The 23,511-nt window shown below is 40.5% G+C and overlaps 1 long non-coding RNA gene across 2 annotated transcripts in view; it reads left to right on the top strand.

Annotated features, from left to right (window-relative positions):
• The window catches only part of LOC118251370 (uncharacterized), an 82,627-nt gene extending 63,398 nt beyond the window's left edge, over window positions 1-19,229 (top strand). For both annotated transcript variants that reach the window (XR_004779779.2, XR_007709310.1), the window contains 3 exons: window positions 12,698-12,839; window positions 16,342-16,432; window positions 17,097-19,229. This is a non-coding gene — a long non-coding RNA (uncharacterized LOC118251370). The remainder of the gene's footprint in view (window positions 1-12,697; window positions 12,840-16,341; window positions 16,433-17,096) is intronic.
• Window positions 19,230-23,511: the final 4,282 nt, after the last annotated feature.

Raw genomic sequence — 23,511 nt, forward strand, 5'->3', positions numbered from 1 at the left:
GCTGTGAAGCCTGGGAGAGATTTTCAGTGTTTGCCTTTGAGGTAACCGTAGGTGTCCATGTATGAGTTAGGTGTCTAAGTGCCCTCTGCAGTCAGAATGAACAGATCATTCATTGTACCCTTCATCATTAATTAATGTTAATTCAGTGTAAACGTATCAAATGAGAGCTGTAGGCCTGCTCTAGCTTGGAAGGCCAATTGAAATAACATAATAAATGTGTCTGAGAAAGGCATTACAACAATTTTCTAGCTTGTGCAGTAGGAACTGGAAGTAGGAGCCTCAATTACGCCTTCCTTTCTCATCTCTTTGTTCACATGGAACAGCTCTGCCTCTCACCTGCCTACTCCTTGTTTTTCCTTATGAAAATATTATGGAAGAATCTTGTTACAAAGCAAGATAAAAAGCTTATTTTTCTCTGAGCCTGTTAAAACACAGAGCATATACCTGCTCTGCATAGGATTCCATCCATGGGTGGAAAGCAGCCCCCACTTCTGCAGATCTCTGCCTTTTGGTTCCTTGGCAAAGAAGTAGATCAGCCCTGGTGTTGTATTAGTCAGGGATAGTTTGTTACTACCGTACTTCATACTTGCTGTATTTTGTTATGCTAAGTGTGTCTCTGTGTTTGCTACCAAATAAATAAAATAGCAGTTAATATGTATGCAATTTCTTTTAATGGTCAGCTTTATGAATTTCCCAGGCTTCAAGCAATAGGTTAATGAAACACGACATGGTGGCCACAGTCGATGTTTCACTCTTGAGAAATAGGCCAGAATCCTCCCAAATGTGCAGCTTGTCCTTTATTATGAATGTCCAAAGAACACTTGGAAGTCAAAATTGTAAATCTTTGTAATGTAAGTCTTTGACCGTGATGATAATATCACCTCATAGGTGGGTCTGCATCTTAGGGCACTGCTGTTTTCTGCTTCCAAAATGCAGATATCTAGGGTGACATTCTTCTAATCTAGATGTAGATGTCTGCAGTATGGGTATCTGCACCAAAGTGTGTCACCTTAGGTAATGTCTGTAGTCAATGGAGAGGAGTAGATAATTCTGGGGAATTATTAATCTGACCTGTTTTTGTCATTTCCTTTATGACAAGAACCACTTGCTAGAAGTCTCTACAATGACTAAGTGAATTTTACCTCTAGTGTCCTGTTAATGGGAGCGCTGAAGTTGGGGGCCAAAAGAGGCCACCCACTGCCCTCAGCTGCCCCGAAGACCAGTGTTTCCAGGAGACCAGTGCAGTAGCAGCAGTCAGCTGTCACTAAAGCCCACAGAGGAAGGGAGGCCAGCTCTTAGCTAGCCTTTTTAGTCCCCCTCACTGATACCAACCAAACAAGGAAAGGCTACAAAGCTCAGAGGCAGACTGAGCTGGTGCATGGCAGCTGGCACTGCAACAGGCAACGGAGGCTGAACTCTCAGGAGCAAAATCCCAACTAATTTTTGTTTTTAGATCTTCACTATCTTTCCAGTCACTGGTAAAAGTGTCTTCAAGGAAAATAATGTCTCAATATTTTTGTCTGATACTATATTAGCATTTCTTTCTTTGGCCTCTGGTGGTGTTGGTGTTCTCAGATGATATTTCTGGACTAGATTCTCTCTAAAAATGCAAAGAAATACGTATATTTCTAGGGAGAAAGTCCTCACCTTGACTTTCTGCTTGGCTACAGGAAGTGTTTTTCATCATAGGCTGCAGTGAGGAGCTACAGTCCAGACAATCCTTCTGGTGTCTTTGTTGTCAGGAGAAAAATGATCTATCAAAGCCCATTTAGTGGGAACTTCACTCAGACACTTACGAGTGCTGATTCTTCATTATTTTCTCATTATGTGGTTCTTAGGTTTCTAAAGGTCTTGACATACATTCTCTACCAATAAGAAAAAATCCCTCCTCATGAGATTTAAGCATGTTACTTTTATCTTTAATGGAGCCATGTTTGAGCTGCTGTCATCACGTTCACTAAATCATCTGTCAATGAAATCCACATTTTTAGTAGCCATTACCTCAGCTCACGGATAAATAAAGTCTTAGCTTTTATGTCTAATCCTCCATATTATTTTCAGGTGGATAGGGTGACTCTGAGGCAACATCTTAAAGGTATTGTAGAGGTGGTTTCAGATTTCTTATTAATCAGTATATCCACTTACCAATATTTTTTTCCCAAGACCCAGTTCACCGGTAGGAAGATCAAAATGTCGATCGTCCTTGAATGTTAGGAGGCCATTAATGTATTACTTGAGCTAGACAAAGCTCTTCTGCAAATCTGTGATGCTCTTTGGTCTCAAACAGCCTTTGTTGTACAGGAATGAGTCGAAAAAGACCTAGCAGCGGCTTCAAATGCATTCAGAATGAGTTAGCAGGCTGCATCAGAGCCACCTTTGATGTTACGAGATTAGATCCACCAGCCCTTATCAAGGCATATGCAACTAAAGCACAAGGTGCTGCCACAGCACATGCTGGCTGAATTCCAGGAGCTGAGGGCTGTGGGGACACCACACGACCACTGATACTCACACTTCTGAAGCAGTACTGCTGGTGGTAGCACAAAGGCTTCACGCTGCAGAAGGACACCGATTCTTCAGTTTTTGTTGCAATGAATACTAAGCATTTACTGGTGTGACTGCACTCCTAACGAAACACCTGGAAAGGGTTTTGGAACAGGCTGCCCAGGGAGGTTGTGGAGTCTCCTTCTCTGGAGATATTCAAGGCCTGTTTGGATGCCTACCTGGGCAGCCTGCTCTAAGGAACCTGCCTTGGCAGGGGGGTTGGACCCAATGATTTCTTGAGGTCCCTTCCAACCCCTACAATTCTGTGATTCTGTTTCACAGGTAGCAGAACTTGAGGAAAGAAGAGTAGTTACCTTCATCACTGTAATTCTTTGACGTGCTCTTTGTACACAGCTCCCACTGCTGGCCCCTCGGTCCCTCAGGTCGTGTGGACTGAGGGCTGCTGAAGAGCTGGGTGGTGATCTGTTTGCACGCTGGAGGGAGGAAAAGCAGAGGTGAGCAGGTTATGCACACACCTTGTGGTGGACACATAGCAACGTTAGGAACACTTGAATTCTTGTGCAGAAGAGACCTATCAATTTACAGCGGGTTGTACCTGCATAGAGCACCCTGAAGTGTTATAGCTATGAGTTTAGTAAACCTCTTTACTGTTCTTTCTACAACACCTCACGTGAAAGACGTTGCTATACCTTTGCCAGGTATTCCTCATTATTATTATTAGCAGCAAAGAACATATGGTTGCTAGTACTGTTAATGGGAGTTGTGAGTTTTTGCATAGGAATTAGTCCTCATTAGAAATCAGCAGCAGGATTTGTTTTGTGCGCTGCTAAATTTTTCTTTATTAAACCCACTGGTCTATAGCAAGATTACATGCCAACCCACAGAAGTCCTTCAGAGTTGTTAAAGTTATGTCAATGAACAGTTTATTCTGAAGCCTTTCAAATGTATATGCATGTGCATTATATACATATATACTATATATACATATATGTGTATAAGTAGTGACAAAGCAGGTAGTTTTATATGTTTTATGGGTCCAGCCTGGAGTTCTGCATACATGAACTTGTGTGTGGTCAGGGAGGCTTGCATATTTTTGAACTCTAAGTTGGCCTAATAAAAGATATCAGACTACAGTGCTTGCTTTGTCAGCCCTGTTTTCCCGGTTCAAAATGACTTGCAAGATTAATTTTCAATTTCTAACATAAAAAAATGAGAAAAAGACGTGTTTACTTACTGCAAGGAGTTGATTCCGTGTTAATGACCCCGAAGGAGGCTTGTACACAAGGTAAGGATTGTTGCCAATTTGATGTATATTCATGTTACAGAATATGAAAATGTGAAGTTACACCATCTTGAGGATTTTGTTTTTATAAGTAGGATTGGTTAAAAAAAACCTTTAAGTAATCATACCATGCGTTTGATGGTGGAAATTAGTATGAATGTTTCTGGCAGAGGAACGATGTGATGTGGTTATGCATTTCTGTTTTCACTGCCTGCTCAATATTGGCCTTTTACAAATACAGATTACCATGTCGATGGAAGGAATTTACAGCTTTGGCCCCCTTGTCTCACTCTGCGTTACAGCACCTTTTTTGTACTTTATGTTATACATCCCCCCAACTGTATTTTTCTGACAGAAAAAGGAAATGTCTGTGGACTGAGACCCTGACAACTCGTGAGCTTTACTATTTAATTGGATGAAATGAGTATTATTTCCCACTTACCTTGATTTCCTGCGGGGTAAAAATCTCGCTCTCTTGAAATCAGCAGCAAACTTTCTGCTGAGTGCAACAGGATGGAGAGTTCACTGGCAATTCCTAACCAGCTAGAAAAGTCCCATATTGGAAGCCCAGAAAGAAATACCTTAATAATAATCATGGTAGAGAAAACACTTCTAAAAAAGTATTTTTAGAGCTGTCAAATAAAATCCACAATTAAAATCTGAGCTGAATACAAAAGCTATGCATATTATATGTTTAATATTATTCGTTTTGGGGCCTCATGGCCCAAATAGTTCAAGCTGCAAGATCCGTTTGTGTTCTGTGGGCTGTTACACTGCATCCCTTACTTACCTCATCTTGTGGGCAAGGAGCTGCTTGCTCTGACTTCATGGAATCGCAGCTGTATTTGTGGAGTGCTCTCGTCCTTTGGCACTCCTTCCCCTGTACATTAACAGGCTTTGAATGCACCAGCATTTTCCCTGGAAGCAAACTTCAAAATTTGTCTTTAATCCTGATGCAATGCATATTCAGAATTTTTTCTTTTCCTGAAGTTTAGTTCCAGGGGAAAGCGTACTTGCCTGGTACTCCCACCAGCCAGCTGCGGTTCATAGCAATAATTAACAGTAAGATACTGCAGCAGAAAGAGGGAGCAGGGAAATGCAGCCCAGCAGCTTCAGTTATGTGGTTCTGTTCGTGTCGACGGATTCCAAAGTGCTTAACAAACAATATTGCAGGCAGGACGGGCAGCTCTGCCCACAAGGAAGTTTTCCTAATGCTTCCTGCTGTAAGATTCTGTTCTCAGTTGTTCAGAGCTTTGCTGAACTCATATTTGGGTCAAATATATTTACTTCGGATGTCATTCTGTACGATTTTTTTTTATTTTTTGAGTATCAGCCAAAGCAATTGAACTATTTATAAGAAGGTGTCCGGTAAAAAATGTCTTTTTTTTTTTTTTTCTGCTTATAAAAAAAAAAGAGTCTGGCCCCTGTGTTTAAAAGGTTTTAGAGCAAAGATAGACCTTTCTCAGCTTTTGAATCAGTCATGTGCCTTTTGCCATCCTCACAAACCTTTTCAGATTTGGTCAACTGTTTCAAGACGTGGAAAAAACACAGTTACCAAATATTCCATAGAGATTTACTAAAGCCTAACAGCAAATATTTCCAGAGATTTCATCTTCTCCGCCTCGCACAGCTCCTTCCCGTGTTCAGACTTTCCATACACTGTCCTCACAGAATGACTGGGCAGTCGCTAGCTGGGTGCACTGGAGGCCAGACCAGAGGTGACCTCTGCAGTATTGTCCCTGGTCATTACTTGGAGCTGCAGCGAAGCTTTGCTTAGCCCTTCGGACCTGGAAGGAAACTCAGGGCTCCCAGATTTTATAATTCGTGTGCTCTTGGCCAACCTTCGTTGTAGTTTTTCATTGCTGCTAGCCTGAATGCATGTAGAGAGTAGACAACCTCAATAAGGCCCTGAGAGACCAAACCTAATGTTGAAATTAGCCCTTCTGTGCGTGGTGGGTTGGACCACGTGGCCTCCTGAGGTCCTTCCCAACCTCCCTTAGTCCACGGTTCTGTGATTCTTTGCCATCAGTTTCTGTGTCAGTCAGCGTGGACCTGAGAGCACCATCCAGCTGGCCCTCAACAAGACCCAGTTGGTGGATCTCTGTGCGTATGATGCCACATAGTGGAAATAGTCTTTATTAGTTTGTTTTTAACACCAAGTATATGCAAGACACCACATTAAGATAATATTAAGTTACAAGGACAAGTATCCTAAAATTAAGAATAAGAGAATGATCTCTGCAGCCTCAGTATGCTCCCAACACGTGTTTGCATTGTAACACTGACTTTAGTTTTGTGATTGCACTGTGTCTTTTCTCGTGTGGCTTTGGCCATATATTTAGCATGGATCTGCTCTGGATGTGAACCAGCACTGAGCAGAACTGGTGGATGGCAACTGCAGAACTCTAGCTCACTTGTTGAGAAGGTGCAAGGTTTTTCCTGAACGAATCATGGCATGGTAGAAAAAGAAAACAAGGTCTCCTGATTAAGGTGGTTGAATTCTGCCCTGGGGAGCTGGACAGTATTCCTGCCTCTTCTACCATGCTCCCGTGCAGTAATGGGCAAACATTTCCCATATGGTTATTAATTGCCAAAAGAGCCTTTCTGCTTGTGTCAGTAGTGTCTGGAACAAGATGATTGTGCAAATGTCATCCATCAATCACTGCTCTTTGTTTGGTAATGTCATGTATGATGTTCCATTTAATAGAGCCTTCATCAAGTCAGTTCAGGTAATTATTAGCTCCTTATATCTATTTATCATATAATGTTCACCTTCTATTTATATTTACACATTATTCTTATAAATATTTATAAACACTTATTTGGCAATGAACTAGGCAAAGTATCTCGAAAATCTCTGAAATTCGTGGAAATGTTCAGGCAGCATATGAGATTGTTTTTCAAACCTCAGCAGGCTTAATTAGATCCTGCAGTTCATTCATTTTCACTGAAGTCAATTGGAGTTTTACATGTGGAAAGTCTGCGAGATCAAAAATTATGCCCAATGGGCACATAGTTCTATAGAAGAAAACGTCAGCTCCGGATGGTAGTGTTTCTGACTTCTCATCGGTTAGACTCTCTTTCTCAATTAGCTTTTCTTGTAATTCTATGTGAGTGGTTTTGAAAGGGTTCCTGGAAAAAAAATTGCTGTGTATACTGTACATGTTTTCATTTACAGATCACTGAAATGGATAGACAGATAAATAAATAGATAGGGTTTTCTGAGCTCGTGAAACATGTCACATAGCATAAAACCCTCTTCTCAGTCTGCTTTGTCAAATATGTCAGATGATATTTTTGAAATTATATTTTTGGAATGTATTTTCAGCATTTCTTATTGCTGTTCTTGATCTATGCCCCCTTGTTTGACAGTCCCTTAATCTGTTCGATATAAACTGAATGAATAGCAGCATTTAAAAATATGGCTTCAGGGACTCCTTAGGAGGTTTCTTTGTAAGTGTACATTTACTAGTTCATCTGTAAATTTATTTTATGAGGTGTTTAAACCTCAAGAAAACTGAAAAGCATAATGTTAATGCCTGGTTTACATCTACTGAAGTCAATGGGAACTTTCCAATTGACTTTAATGGTAGCCTATGTCCTCTAATTATGAAAGTGGCAAGGATGATATACAAAAAACCACAAGGAGAGTTTTCTGTTTCATCATACCCTATTTTGTTTGCAGATGCATAAGCAAAGTACAATGTGGTTTGTTCTTGGATTAAACAATTCAGCGTTTTGGACCTAATCCTGAACCACGTCTCTACTTTAGGTAGTGTTTTGCTTCTCAGAAGATCACGGACTACTCATTCTCTGTGTGGCTCACGGAGGTGACAGGGTAGGAAATCCAGCCAACTTTTCAAAAGGCTTTTGCAAATGATGCTTTTGGTTTTGATCATACATCTACCCCATGGTATGAGCAATGGAAGAAGTTGATGAAGCAGTTTTCTTTCTAATTGTCTTGTGTTTTTTTTTCATGTGATCAATTTTGACAGGGTTCCTGGAAATGCACATAATATCTGTAGTGTGTATGTACATGTTTTCCCTTAAGGTTCACTGAAGTGTAGTAAAAAGTTTCCATCACGCTATTGTAATCCCAAGGCATCATTTTCGTACCGTGTTAGTGAAAGTGAGCGAGAGTACACCGCAAGAAAAAAAGACTTGCAGAATTAAAGCTTTCTTTTTTTTACTGTTGGTGTAACAAGCACAGCGGTCTGAACAGGCTTGATCTGGTAAGCAATTTGTAGCAGTAAATAATGCTAGACAAAAATTCCCACAAACTTCTTGTTGAGTCTGCTTCAGAGGTATTACTCATTTGGTGGCTGAAATGCTGGTCTTGCTTCACATTTTTAATGCTTGTGAAAGATTTACATATTTTGGTGGTAACTGGAGATGCCAGCGCGCTGCAGAGAAGAGCTTGTCCAAACTTTTCTGATGGGGCTGTGCTCAGCTGGAAAGCACCACTTTGGTGGGGCAGAAATGCTGTCCTGAGGTGCAGTAGCTCCACTGAAACCCTGAGGGAGCCAAGCAGGGCAGCCAGGTCCCCACTGGGCGAGTCTCCGGGATGCTCTGACCAGGGATGTAGTGGTAGATAGCAGAGTGGGCGAACTCTTCTCTTAAGGTGGATAAAATCTACACCACCAGCAGGAATAAATGCTGTTTCTCACCCTGTCTCAGCATAGCCAGCTCCCTCTTTGTCCTTGCAGTAGGCTAGCAGCTCTGCAGCCTCCTCCTCCTAGGCTGGTGGAGCCTCAAACCTTCCAGGTTCTCCTCCCCAAGGCTCCCAATTCCTCAGGCTTGCTGCTCCTTCAGGGTACCCAGCTCTGAGGCTTCCCCATTCCCAGGCAGCTGCTTTTTTGAGGTACCCTATGGCAGCCAGGTGTCCAGCAGCTCTGGGGTTTGTGCTGTCAAGTGATGCATGTGCTTTGGGAATGAGCTGGAAACTTCATATACTGGCTTTCTGATAAAAACAAAGTTTGTCACAAATTGTCCCCCAGAAACAAACAAACAAACAAAACCAAAAAATCAAACAGATTTGTTGCTGGCCTAACACCGAACTTGTCTATGTCAAAATGCCTTGGGGAAAAGATAGTTAAAAGGGAACCCGTAGGGATCATTCCAGATGGATGCTGTAGCCTTCACTGCATCCTTATCATCTACACACAAACAGAGATCTTTTTAGTATAATTTGAGAAATAAATACAACTGAAAATTATATCTTTTTGGGAGACTTAAACTTCCTAGATGTATCCTGGAGGAAGATGTGCAGAAGTCAGGCCCTACTTCTCAAGGTAGAGCCCATGTGCCTATAAACACAGCAGGTAAAATATGTCTTCACCAAATGACTTCTCAATAGATCCTATTTAGACCTCATTTTGATGAGCACCATGGCTGTTATAGAAGACTAAGCATAAAAGTAACTTTGAAACAAATAAAAGAATAAAGAGAAGCAGGACTATAGTTAGGGTTCCTAATTTTGAAGAGGAAAATTTTGATAAACTACATGAATTTGTGGATGATGCTAAATTGGGAGGAGCAGTTGATTCTTTCGAGGGAAAAGAGGCTTTGCAGAGACATCTTGAAAAATTAGAGGGCTGGGCAATATGAAATTTAAGAAGAACAAGTGCTGGATTCTGTGCCTGGGACGGGGCAACCCTTACTATACATACAGACTGGCGGACCGGAGGCTGGAGAGCAGCCCCGCAGAAAGGGATCTGGGGGTTGTGGTCACAGCAAGCTGAACACGAGCCAGCAGCGTGCCCTGGCAGCCGGGAGGGCCAACCGTACCCTGGGGTGCATCAGGCCCAGCACTGCCAGCCGGGGAGGGAAGGGATTGTCCCGCTCTGCTCTGCGCTGTGCGGCTTCACCTCCAGCACTGTGTGCAGCTCTGGCTGCCACGGTGTAAGAAGGACAAAAAAGTATTAGAGAGTGCCCAAAGGAGGGCTGCAAAGATGGTGAAGGATCTAGAGGGCAAGGTGTATGAGGAGTGACTGAGGCCCCTTGGTTTGTTCAGCCCAGAGCAGAGCAGGCTGAGGGGAGGCCTCATGGCGGCCTGCAGCTCCCTCACGAGGGGAGCGGAGGGGCAGGCGCTGAGCTCTGCTCTCTGGGGACAGCGACAGGACCCGAGGGAACGGCATGGAGCTGGGACAGGGGAGGGTCAGGCTGAGGTTTAGGGAAAGGTTCTGCACCCAGAGGGTGGTCGGGCACTGGGACAGGAGTTCAAGAAGCTTTTGGACAACGCTCTCACACACATGGTCTGATTTTTGGGTGGTCTTGTGTGGAGCCAGGAGTTGGACTCACTGATCCATGTGGGTCCCTTCCAACTCAGGATATTCTATGGTTCTATGATTCTACATTAATTGTTGAAGTCATCCGGATTGAGGAGCCAAGGAGTTGAAATGTGGAGAAGGTGCTGATTTTTTTTTGTCTCAGGTGTAAAAACTATCTAGAACTTGTATCCCAAATAAAGCAGCAAAATAGTAAAGAAGGGCACCCTATTTAATGTGATGGGTAATCATCACTGAAAGGATGTCTGTAGGTAGTGCAAGGACAGAAGGAAAAGAGGGATCAGCAAAGAAAGTTGTGAGTCAGAAGGCAGAATATATAGGAATAAAGTAAGAGCCAATGAAAGGAGCCTGAAAGAAATAGAAAAAAGTCCTCCATCTAAAATAAATGAGGGAAAGAGCAAGGCTCCTCTGCAGTGGAGGCAGAGGCAAAATGAAATATAATCTATGCTGGGTCTCTGAGCTAAAATTATAAGGAACTAGCAACGGAACAAAGTCAGAAGAGTAAAGTCCAGGGAGTGGGATAGCTGTTGTTCTGGAATTTGGACAGAATAGGTGTATGAAAACGTATACTTAAATATCTCATAAAGGAGAAAAGGGACCATGTGACAAGAACACTGCTTCTCTGTATAAGAAAGGAAGAGAGAGTCACCAGGACAAGAGCAGGTCTGTTAACCTGGAACAAAGCTCAAGGGTACAAAGCTTTGAAACAGGTCTTGAAGGAAAGAAATGTATATCTAGTAAACAGAATAAAAAGAATGTATTAATTAATTTTTAAAACAAAACAACAAACAAAACACCATGAACATGGTATGCAAGTGGAGAATTTGCTGTGATACAGCAAAATATTTTATTCTTTTTTTTTTTTTTTCTCTGAGAAGAAGGAAGAGAAGTAGGGAAGTAGAAAGGGGGGAAGTGGGGAGGAAAGACTTGTGAGGTTACAATTCTCTAATAAAGTTTACCTGCAGCTAGTTTGGGTGAAGTAGATATACTTTTTTTTTTTTTTTTTCTCCACAGACTGCCATTACATCCTGCAGTGTTTAGTGGTCCTATGCAGACTCAGAAAGCACACACAGTGTGGATTATCTTGTGTTTTGCTCTTAACAGAATTTAAAGTATATGATGTTTCTGCTGAAAGTGTACATTTTTAGATGGAGAATCAATAGCTGTCATTGTGGTGTTCAGGGTAGGATTGTAAAATGACAACTCAGATGAACAAAAATGGAGTAGTAGGGGAAAAATTGCAGTAAAAAAGAGAAATTAAAAAATATGCAATGGTCTGGAGCCTTCTTACTTCTTCCATGCAAGGGAAATTTTGTGATTCTGGATCTGTACTGTGTTTTGGGGTCAAACTCCAGCCTAGTACTACCCATTCCTAAGGAGCGTGGGAAGGAAAGAGTGCTACAGAGCAGGGAGGCTGCCCCAGTTTCAAATCCATGCCTTTCAGACCTCTTCAGGTCAGTGTCAGGTAAGTGACATTCAGAAAACTTAATTTACCTAGCATTCATCCTCCTGGGACAAGTATTGGTCACTGAGAAATGATGAGAGTGCTTAAAAACCTCGTAGCTGCATTGCTGAGACCCAAACACAGTTTCTGCCCAGTGAGGTGGGCCAGGTCTGTGGCAATCACATGTATCTCACAACTTGGTGAGCAAGGCATTGATGGTAGAAGTTAAGAATGTCCTAGGTGGAATAAAAAGAATGGGATGTGAAAGTAATCCCAACGCTAAGGTTATTCCAAACAATGTGACTTCAATAAGCAGACCTGAGAGAGCAGAAAAAATTGGCTAAATTCAGAGCTCTCATCCTTGTGCAGAGGCTTATTTGAATTCCAGGCTGTTTCTGTAACATGCATACATTTCATTCACCATGTGTGGCATTAAAAAGCTGGAAAGCCTTGTGATTTGGGGTCAGCAGTAACCTGAGCTCAAAAGTAAAGCTGACCTCTAATCTAACAAGACAAGCGGTGCCATCACTTTGGGATAGGGAGTGTGTTTTTGCTGGATTGTGGCTCAGAAATGAGACAGTCACAGTCAATTGTCGACGATGTGCTCCAGGAGTGTCTCCTTGAGCTAAGTAGAAGCAGCCAGCAAACCTGCTTTGGTAAAGCTCCTTGGGCTCCAGCAGCAAAAAGCAGGAACATATTTGCACAAGCATCTTTTCTGCAGTTTCCTCTCTGCTTTCCATCTTGCTCAGACCTTGTGGGGATGGCCAGGCTATCACAGGTTTGGGGACTATATCAGTCTTTCTGCTTCCAGCCTGCTCCTATGCTCAGCAAAGTGCTTAACCTGGGCTAGAGTCTCCCTCTGAAGGCAGGGGATGTAATGGGGCTTTTCACGATGGCATTGCTCTGCTAAGGAGGCACAGAACAACAAACGGAAGTTATGATAGTCACTTTTGGTAGTCATAATTATATGCATGATAAGCAAGGACTCTGTAAACAGAAGTATGTGCAACTATATGTTGGACATAATGAATTTGCAAGGAATATATCTAAAGAAACTCTCCAGTTCTAAACTATCCGTTGAAGAAAACAACATTGTGTCTTATTTTAATCAGTGAATTTACAGCAATGTACCCCCTTTTTCATGTGTTTGCATTTACCAATGTTATCTTCTTCTCACAGATGGGAGAACTGGAGGAACAGGGATGTGAAGTTGTCTGCTCAGAGCTATATAAGAGGCCAGTGACAAATCCAGGAATGGAAGCCAAGTTGCAGTCTAATATGCTAATCAATGAGGAATTTTGCCTTCTGATACTGCAATGAGGTATGCCATAACATTATCTATATATTAATAATTTACCCAAGAGGAACACCCTTGAATGTGTATGCTGCCTATACTCTTGTAAATAAATCAAAAGAATTATTTGAATTCTAATTCTGAATTGAATTTCTAACACTTTCCTTTTTACTAGACATTTTTTTCACAAATATTTCTTCATAAATCATACTCAAAACATACAGTTCTCAAAATCTAATTTAGTGTAAAGGCCACAAGCTACTGTCCCAAAATATCCCCGTGTAGCTTTAATAATTCAGATTTCTAGGTTTTTCAGAGTCCAACTTTAGCATTTTCTTCAGGGTCTTGAGCATCTACGCTTCAGCTTGCCTTTACAGAAAACTTTGGGTAGTTAGCATCTCAGAAAAAGGAAATACAGTTGTGTATTCCCAGCGAGGATGTTCTTAGCATTGGAAATCACTTTGGGAAATATTGCAGTAAATATGCTGGAAGCATCAAAAGCTCAAGTCTGGATCCAGTTTAGCTGGAGGCTTCTCCTGTAGACTGAGACAATAGAAGTGCCAAGGGTATGGAAACCCATTACAGATCCTAATGCTGCCTGGTGCATTTGGAGCATTTGTCACAGTTTTGGCAAAGGCACAACTTGCTTTCTGTCCCTCCTAGCTATGTCCTCCCATACCGGGTGAGGGACATGTACACAATGCTTCTCTTTGAGATGCTAATCTTTTGGGGTGTTAAGCACCAATAATAGAGCCAGCAGCTGGTTTTGCTTGCACTGGAGGGTTTGAAGCAGCACAGCAGCTTTTTGCATAGGATAGGAAGGGTTTTCTTCTGGCTTTCATATCAATTTGACATATCCATGCTGTGGGCTTCCCAAAATAGTTCTAGACTCTAGCACTGAAACACCATTCTCAGAGTCTGTCGGAGGTAGCTGGTAACTTGGTGATTTAATAAGAGTGAATATTAAATCAGAATGGAAAATTATATTGCTTATACAACATGCTCCTTATAGTATCTTTGCATTTCCAAATCTTTATTATCAACAGTTTGGCTGGCACCAGTGACGAGCTCGCTCAAAGACTATGGTCAGGTTAGCTGCTACCGAACCTACAAAGTATCTGTAATTCATCCATGCTTCTCCCACCAGCAGGTGTCATTCTGGAAAAAGGAAAATATTGTAAATCCCAGAACTGGAGAATTTGGCTGTCACAAAGAAAAAAAAAAAAGTTCACTTAAAATACAGCGTTTGAAGGATACTTTAAATAAAAACCAAGACAAAGTTGGCTGGTCTGCATGAAGCACAGCCTATCAGAATATTTTCTCAGAATCTTTGCACTGTGTAATCCAGCCATGTAACAAACAAAGGGCAGAGGATGAGTAAGGCAAACCAATGCCCAGTTAAAGCTGTCTTCTGCCTTCTGCTGTTCTCTCCGGCATCTTCACCACTGTGTACTCACCCCCCATGACTATAAAAACAGTGATAATCATCAATTTTTATGATGGGCTTTGTGCTGTAGATCCCCCCAAAGACATGCACAATTAAGGTGATGAATTCAGATCTCATTTACTTCAAGGAAAGCTTGAAGTAATCTCATTGAAGTAACTGAAATCAGCAGACTTACTTGGGATTTAGTCTGAAGTAACCGCAAGTAGTATTTCACTTTCTACTTTATAAATAAATCTTGAGCAGAAAAGATTCACATAATCATTTTAATGTCTGTTGTAATACTTATGTCATCCCTTAAGTGTTCATCTGGCTATTAGCTGCAGCCTCCTCTAATATGAAGAGATTATTTTTGATTTCTGAAAATCACGCTGAGAAAGCTGTGCCTGAGTTATGAAGAACCAAGATTCTTCTGGTTTGTTGCTGGGTACTTGTGACCTACTGAATCTGATCTTCTGTCTGTTAAAACCAAACTTGCCATGAAATCCACGCAGTAGGTGTGTTGCCCACCCTATATCCCAATGGAGGTTTGTTCCAACCCGTGACAGTTCTGATGATTATAAACAGTTTTCTGTCTTTCAGCCTAAATTTCATAGAACCATAGAATGGTTCAGGTTGGAAGGGACTTTAAGGACCATCCAGTCCCAACCCCCTGCCATGGGCAGGGACACCTCCCACCAGACCAGGTTGCCCAAAGCCCCATCCAGCCTGGCCTTGAGCACCTCCAGGGATGGGGCATCCACAGCTTCTCTGGGCAACCTGTGCCAGGGCTTCACCACCCTCTGAGTGAAGAATTTCCTCCTAATATCTAATCTAAACCTATCCTCTTTTAGTTTAAAGCTGTTACCCCTTGTCCTATTGCTACATTCCCTGACACAGAGTCCCTCCCCAGCTTTCCTGTAGGCCTCTTTAGGTTCTGGGAGGAATTTATTCAGGAGGAAGAGAAGAGTACAAGCTCCAAGGCTTGGCTGTGAGGAACACATTAAGATGGGAATTAATTTTATGTTTTTAGAAATTGTAATTACAATGAAGTGATATGAAATAATTGTGGTGTAGGCAGCCATTTCTTTTTCAATAAGTTATTTAAATACAAATGTCACAATGCTTTTCTTGTGAACAGTATCAAACACTTGGTTGCTGAATTATAAAAAATAGTATGTAAACTTAGAATCAAAAACTTTAGAATAGTTAAAAGCAGTAGACTTGGGCTCACATGGAGCCTGTATTAGTGTTTTCTGACTTCTTGAGTATTTAACTAAAAATGTAGCAGTCTTCTACAATTTGAATTAAAAAAGTAAAAAAAAATTGTGAATTTGACTAGTTCATTATGCACTGTATTTTTATGGAACCTAGGTGATGAGCAGTGATTATCTACAACTGTTTTCTATATAGTAAAGTATGGGGTTTACTCTGCATATCAAAGCAAAATTATATCTTTGAAGTCTTTACAGTGTATTTTTCATGTTTTTAGTTGTGATCATATCATATTTATTATTATTATTATTTTTTTTTACTTTATGCTTTATTTTATTAATTTTGGAAGAAATTCATATGCCTAAACATAGCCCTCCTGTGTCATTTTGGAGCCCTTGGGGAATCCCAGCAGGTCTCTTGCTGATGGTTCAAAAGTGAGGGTCTCCTGTAGGCCCCACATTGTCTCTGCCAGCCCAGTGCAGATGCCCTGGATGCTCCAGGTTGTTCCAGAGAGCATTGGGTATGTTCTTGTAGGTATCTGAATTTCTCCTTTAGATACTGCCATAGAAAACCACCATAAAAAATAATATGCCCCTACAAAGGCTTAACAAAATTAAAGATGGCACAGCTGTGAAAGTAATTCCATCCAAGGCGTTTTATTCAAGTTTAACAAGGCATAGAGGCAGGAAAGTAATTCCGTATCTAGCAAGTAGAAGGTTATTGTGTTTAACAGGATACCATCAAGAGTCTGCTTTGAATTATGGTGGTTGAGCTGAACCTGTGCACGAGTAGGGAGCTGCTGATACTTCGGGTGTGCACCAAAGCGGGCAAGAAGACGAGCTGAAAGAACTGTGTGCTTGGGGCAATGAATGCTTAATCTTTCCCTTCCAGATAATGCATCCAGGTCCTGGCTAAGAAAATGGGGTTTTCCATCAGGAACGTTGCGGTCTGATGTTCAAAACTTGTCGTGCGTCTAGTAAAAGTGAGCATAATTCTTCAGTTTTGTGCATGATGCAGCAAGCTAATTTCACTGAAGAAAGTGGTAACTTCAGGTACCGGGGCACTCAGCTACAGGGAATTAGAGAAATACAAGCAGTAATTACAAACCTATGTTAATCAGGTCCATTTTTGATGGTCTACTGAATAGGAGGGAAGTTAAAAACCTTGAATATATTAGTTAGTGTAGTTATATAGGAATTGTACAATGCTGGGTTGAGTGTTACTGAAATGTTCTTTTAGAACAAGAACAATTTGGTTTTTGTATAACCTATAAAAAGTATATATTGCATAAGTATAAAATATATAACTGATCTTATAATAAAACTAAAGCTATTGGAAGGTAGCAAATTCTGGATAAAATTCACCACAGACACTAATTAGCATTGTATAGACAGAGAAGACTTTCCGATGAGCTGTTTTTTTTCAGACATTACCATTACAGTCAACAGGAATTTGGACTATATTTTTAGAAGTTTAAAACATTGAATTATTGCAGAAAAAGGCATGGTGCAGGGTGACTTACAAAGCAATCAGAAAATCTGATTTAATAATGTACAACATTAATTTTGTTGTTTGTGAGTGAAGCAGAAGAATTTTTCTTGTTTAGTATATTTATTTATTTTTAAATCTGTATCAACCTTTTTCAGGATGAACCCCCAAGGCATGGCTGCAGTGGCTGTGTGAAACAAGAAACAGATACCCTTTTTGTGTCACTCGTTTCACTGATCACCAGGACTCTGAACCAGGGTGAAGGTGGAGGAAGACTCCTACAGAGAACCAGGAACGGTTTGTCCTTTTAGAAGGGAGTAATGGCATTTTTAAAGTTTTTACCAAATACCAGGACATGTGATAAAATTTTATGGTTGAGAATTAATCAAAAGACCATGAAATGGGATAGAATGCACATTACAGAAAGCCTTGGAGAGCTACAACCTAAGCACCCTGAAATCTGTGACCAAGTCCACAGGACACCTCTTGAGTTATTGCAACCACCTCCAATGACTGCTATTTTTTATATAATTTACCAGCCCCAGTAAACTCCCCCAGACAGACTGGGAAAAGATATTCCTTCTATTAATTTTAGTCCAGAGGAAGACTCCAGATGTATTCTGGGTAGTGAAATATTTGGTTCATGGAATTAACTACAGAACTCAGATCTGAAAAAAAACAAGCAGTGTAAATTTGCACCTTGGAGGTGGTACATGTTTTGAAAAGGATGGTTCCAAAGATAATGTGCCTGTATCTAAACTCTGTTACCTGCAACATACAGATTTACAGTTTTATCTGTATTAAATAACACATCTGTGTGCTGAAACATGAAATGTATAATTAAAATAATGACTATAACTATAGACCTATGTAAATATTTTCTAGATCATATGTGTAAATATTAAAGAAATTGTTTAATTTCTAGGGATTACAGACAGCACTTTAAAATTTTACACAGTCCCCCCATCATGAGTTTTTTATATAATTACCAGTTAAGAGCTAATCCATCTGTTTGCTTTTTAAAATATTTGCAGTTGTGTTAAATTTTACTGAGGAGCAATTTAGTTTTCTTGTTGTTTGAACAAGAAGTCCCCGAGTATTTGTCCCAAATACCAATATTTTCACTCTGCTGGCAGCTGTATATTTGTGGTCACCCTTTGGCAATGTATGTGAAGAATGCATACAGTGGCAGTGCCTCTTCAGGAGAGTACCAGGAGGAAAATTGTATGTGGTCAACCCACACGTAATTTGTTCTCCTTAGTGGAGGTCTTACATGTACAGCACTTAAATGACACTTTTTGTTTCTGGATAAGATGAAGGTAACTGATAGAAACCATTCAAAAGCCTCTTGGGCTGTTGCTTACGTTCCCTGAAATGGGCTAAAGAGAACAGCTCTTTGGAGACACAGCTTTACATTGAACATATGCAGGGCTGTGTCATTATTAATTCTGCAAATGTGTTTACAATGGTTAGGTAAAATATTTAGTTACTATTTAAATATTTTGATGTATTATAGCTCATACCCGAATTTCAGATGTCTACTGCACTTAACATTTCCAATTTAAATAACCGGTTTCATTAAGGTTTTTAGTGATACAAATTAATAACAAAAGGCAGTTAATGCAGAGTACAGTTATGAAACCAACATACATGTGGTTTAAATTTAAAGAATTAAATGTTAGCATTTCCCTATAGAGAAAGGTTATTTGGGCAATGGTGTACTGACATTATCACCACCCACGGAGAAGGGGACCTGTTGATCCTATTGGTTAAGCAGAAATTCAAAAACGGAAGAAATGTCGGTCTAGAGGGTTTGCTTGGTGTGAGTGAATCACACAGGAAAAATGCTGATACCTAGAGTAGCTGCAGTGACCTTCTTTGATGGTTAGAAAGAGAAATAATCACACAGGATTTTTTGTCAAAGTTAGAAGGTTTAGGTTGCTTGCTGGCTAAAATCGGCCTTGGTTATTCATATAGTGGAAAGTTAAATGATGAGCATAGAAATATGATAATAAGTGCTGTTGTAAATGAGACAGAAATGATTTTCTGTGGCTGGTAAGAATGGTAATCCAATGTGTTAACCATTGGGCTGGAGGGCTGCTAAGAAAATAAACGTGCAAAGTGGGTAAAATAAAGGATAAAAGTATGTATATGTAGGCATTTCTTCAAAGCTTCTTCAGTAAGGTGTTTCTGGACGCTCTGCTGTACTGCTTTGGACAAGTCATGTCTATTAAAATAAAAGTAAGCAAACAGCTTTTGTTTTAACAATAAATACCGCTAACTGTACCTCTGGATTTCTGCCTTTGTGTTTTTATTATAATTTTAGTGGGCCTAGCTAGAAACCAATCTATTAGAGATAGCAATTACTAATTTGGCACTGTTTAATATTAGTTTAATCCAACAATGATGTCTTCACCTATTATTCCTGGAAGAAAATGCATGAAGTTGTGTGGTTTGGGGTAGTTTTGTGCGGATATGGGACCGCACAGAGAAGGCAGGTCTCAGCATCAGTGCACGTAAGGAAAGCTTGTCTCTGACCCTCAGGCTGACAGCTTGAAAATGGTCCAGGTTGAAACCCAGGCTGCCAGTACTCTGCACTTTGGTGTTTGAAAATTTCTGGGCGAGACTTAGTTTCAATCTGAAGAGTCAAAATAAAGTGGTTTACACTCAGTTTTGCTTTGTTTGAAGCCAAAACTCAAAGCAAAACTCCTGGTGTATAGATCTGTACGTGGCAGAACATAAGAAAGTGAACCCAAGAGCTCTGCAAACTGAGCAAGCTAGTTTCACTTAGCTCTCAAAATAATCCCCATTTTGCAAGTTCACTTTCCAATTGCACATGTGCGAGATGTCAAAAATGAGCTGGTTTCGCTACCCCAGGGGTAGTGCAGCTCCAAAGCATCACTCGGTCAGAGGAAGGTCTCGTGTGCTCGCTCTCTGTTTCAGCTGATACTTTGGATGTCTGTCAAGAGATGAAAGTTTCTCTGTCCCAGGCTGGTTACGTTTAGCTTTTGTTCACCTGTAAGACAAGGGATTTGGGGTAAAACCTAAATACCCGTCCGTATGTTTTCATATCCAGCTCTAAACTTGTTTCCTAAACCTCTGGTAATGCTCTAAATGGCACCCAGTCCTCAAACGGCAGGAGTCACGTAACTTCACCTCTGGGAGGTCATCCAAGGATTCACGTATGTTAAGTTGAAGGCCTGATGTTGCAGAGATGCTGAACATCTGCTGCTCTCCCTAGCTAGCATGGGAGCTGCAGGTACTCAGGCCATTGTCAACATCAGATCCTCATTCCCTAGGCACTCTTATTCAAAAGGAAGCAATGAGCAAACCCTCCGGTCTGCTTTATCGTTCTGTAAAAATCTGGTGCAACTGGCTAGAAGCAAACCTATGAGCTGCACCCAGACAGCGACACTTCTAGCAGAGCATTGCTGAGTGCTTGGGAGCTCGTTCTGCTCAGGGTGCCTCTGTTTACTCATCAGCTTATCCATTTCTTTCCTCAGTTTCCAAAAAATACTGAGAGACTGCCCTCCTTAGCTTCTAAAATGACCACTGATGGAAAGGCGAGGTCTCGGCAGTAGTGAGGTTGAGTCAGCTTCTAGATGCAGACCTCAGACTCTGGCAGCTCTGTTAAGAAGGAAGGACTAGAGCGATGTTCAAAAGAAATATAGTATCAGATCATCAGTGATCTCGTGTGCATATATTTTGCTCATTCAGGAAGCAGAAGTCAAATTCTCATGGCAAGCCAGGACCTAGTAAAATTCAGAGTGCCGGGGAACTGGAATTTACAATATAATGGCTCACCTCTGCACAAGAGTGAGTTTTGTCATGTGTGAGCATACGTTAAAGGAAAAACCATTGGGCTGCTGGTGGAAAGCAAATATTATGTGGCTCTGAATCTCACTTGGTATTTTAAACCATAGGAGTTTCAGATTTGAGTCATAGTAACTTGTGAGTAAGATATATATATATATGTACAGAGAGCTTGCAAGCTGTAAGCAAGGCTTCTGCCTTGGGGTTATTTTCACCTCAAATTGCACATTTGGTCCTCTGTTCTTGTAAATCATTGTAGCCTCAATTCAGATTTAGAAGTCAGGTGAGATGCTTCCAAACTTTCAGAAGAAATCAGATCCAGAAACTTTTACAGTCTTCTATTTTCTTCTCTGGCCACTTTGGTGTCCAGAAGCTCTGGTCCATCTGACATGTTACACTTTTCTCACTCCTCTGCTTCTCTGCATGGCTTCCTGAACAGAGCTGACATCAAGATTCATCTAACTTCTAATTTCCCCCTTCAGAGCTTTCAGCAGCATTGAATCTTTCAGCAGGAGCAGAAACTTTCTTAGCACTGCTCAGAGAGCACTCTCAACCCAGGATCTTCATTGGAACACCCCTCTAGTCAGAGCAAGAGCTGGAGAAGATGGCACATGAGAGTCATCTCATGTGGGGAAAAGTCTCCTTTCTTTTTTTTAACTCAGCACTTTGACTTAAAACATCTAGAGGAGCTATGCAAGGAGTTGCTTGTTGAACAGAAGACTGTAAGGTAGGATTAGAGGCTCTGCTTAAGAGAAAATCTGTCTTAGCCTAGAGAACAATCCCACCACAAAATAAAATTAACTTTAAAAGTAATGAGATTTTCCACTGTTAACTTAATAGCAGCAAACCACATGTTCTAAACAATGTTTTAATTTTTTTTTTGTATAAGGACTCGTTTTTAGTAACAAACCCCAGACTATTAGCCCTGCCATTTTTTCCACTGCTGGAGGAAAACGTGGACTCTTGCTGAGTTATACGGTGAGTGTCAGAGATATTTGAATCTGCCACCAATAAAAAGGCCTCTAAGAATGCTAGCATGGAGGAACCAGTTCAAGGTAGAGGAAATGGAAAAATGGTAAAAAGAAGAAACATCTCTTTGGATCTTTAGCTCTGTTATTTTTTAGATTATATTTCTTCTGGGCTCCCAAAATCTTCAGTAACAAACAAGTTTTCTTTTAAAAAGTATTAAGTTATCAAAACATTTGCCAGGTCCTAATATTAAATCCTAGCAGTCAGCAATGTTTAAGTTCAGCCATATCATTTTGCTGAGTAAGTCATGCTAAAACTTAAAGTTTTCCCCTCAAAATGATCTTTCCAAATGAGATTGATATTGTGAGAAAAAAAGAAAAAAGAGAAGAACGCCTTCATCATAAGGAATTATGGAATTAATTTTCTTTATACACTGTGTTTGCACAGGACATTTTTGTTAACTCTTAATAAAAATACCATTCAGCTGCTACTTTCATTGTTTTTATCCTGGGACCAATACAACATTGTCATTATTGGATATAAAGTGCTGTAAAAACAAATCTAATTTGTTAAGTTTATTTTGATAAGAAATAAATATAAAGGTAGTGCATAGTTTGTGTAGTGCTGCTATCATAGGACTCCTGGGTATAATTTATATAAAGAAAATAAAAAAGCATACATAACTTTCTAGTTGATTTCCTTTAACAGGGCTAATTGAAAACAGTTTCTGTTATTTAAAAGTAATTTATTTTAAATATACTTTTTAAAACAAAGTTCTTATTGATATCCATTTTAAGTATAATATTATCTCAGTGTGGGATACAAGTAAAAGGTCAAATCTTGTAGGAGTATTTTCTGTATGACTCAGTTCTGATCACAGATAAACTTATCAGGGAAACCAAATTAGTTAACCTTTTCAGTACCAAAAGCTTGTTTTAACAGGCCACAACTGTTTCTTTCACAAATGCAGCACTTCAAAGCTCATGCTTTTGTTCTGAAACATGAAAAAAGAGTGTGCTAATTTCCCTTTTCTCTATCTGATAACAGGCAAAGGCTAGTGATTTTTAATATGAAATTAGACTTGTTGAGATTCAGTATGTGGGCACACAAAGTAATAAATTATTGATTTTTCATCAAGGGTTGTTATGCAACAAAAATGCATGATTTTTTACTTCTATGATGCCTTCAATTTATGGACATTGTTAAAGAATATGTTTTTTCTTGTCCAGTAGCACAATCCTTCTGTACAGGTCTGATTACTGGAGAGCTGAAACATGCTTTGTAAGCAAAATGTCTGCATGGGCACACCTAAAGGAACCTGCCTTTTTCCGTATTTCTTGGTAGGTGCTTCAATTCTTGCCCAGTCAACCCACTTGTACATTTCTCAGAAGTCTCTTCAGCTCTGCTTCTTTCCTATTTCCATTGTGGCAATGCCAACAGTTCGATGGCTTGGGTTGCTCCAAAACATTCAGTCGAACTCAATACCAAAACCTGCTCTTCTCTCTTAAAGCCAAATCTGGGGCGATTGAAAGGTTTTTATGGACTTCAGATTTTGCACCACGCTCACGTCTGAGAGAAACCCTCCCAGATGTTAATGAGCCCGTGGCATTCATGAGCTTCATGGCGTTTGTGCTGTCTCACCGCTACCAGCACGATTTAATGTGGTCTTTGGGGGACAGTTTGACTCACTGAGGGCTGTGCCTGCAGACTCACTTCTGCCACCTCTACTCATTTTGCATCGTATTTACTCTCGCTGATGTGCATGGAGAGGTTGTACTCCAGGGGATTAAA

Source organism: Cygnus atratus, chromosome 1 (assembly GCF_013377495.2).
Source record: "Cygnus atratus isolate AKBS03 ecotype Queensland, Australia chromosome 1, CAtr_DNAZoo_HiC_assembly, whole genome shotgun sequence".
Classification (NCBI taxonomy): domain Eukaryota; kingdom Metazoa; phylum Chordata; class Aves; order Anseriformes; family Anatidae; genus Cygnus; species Cygnus atratus.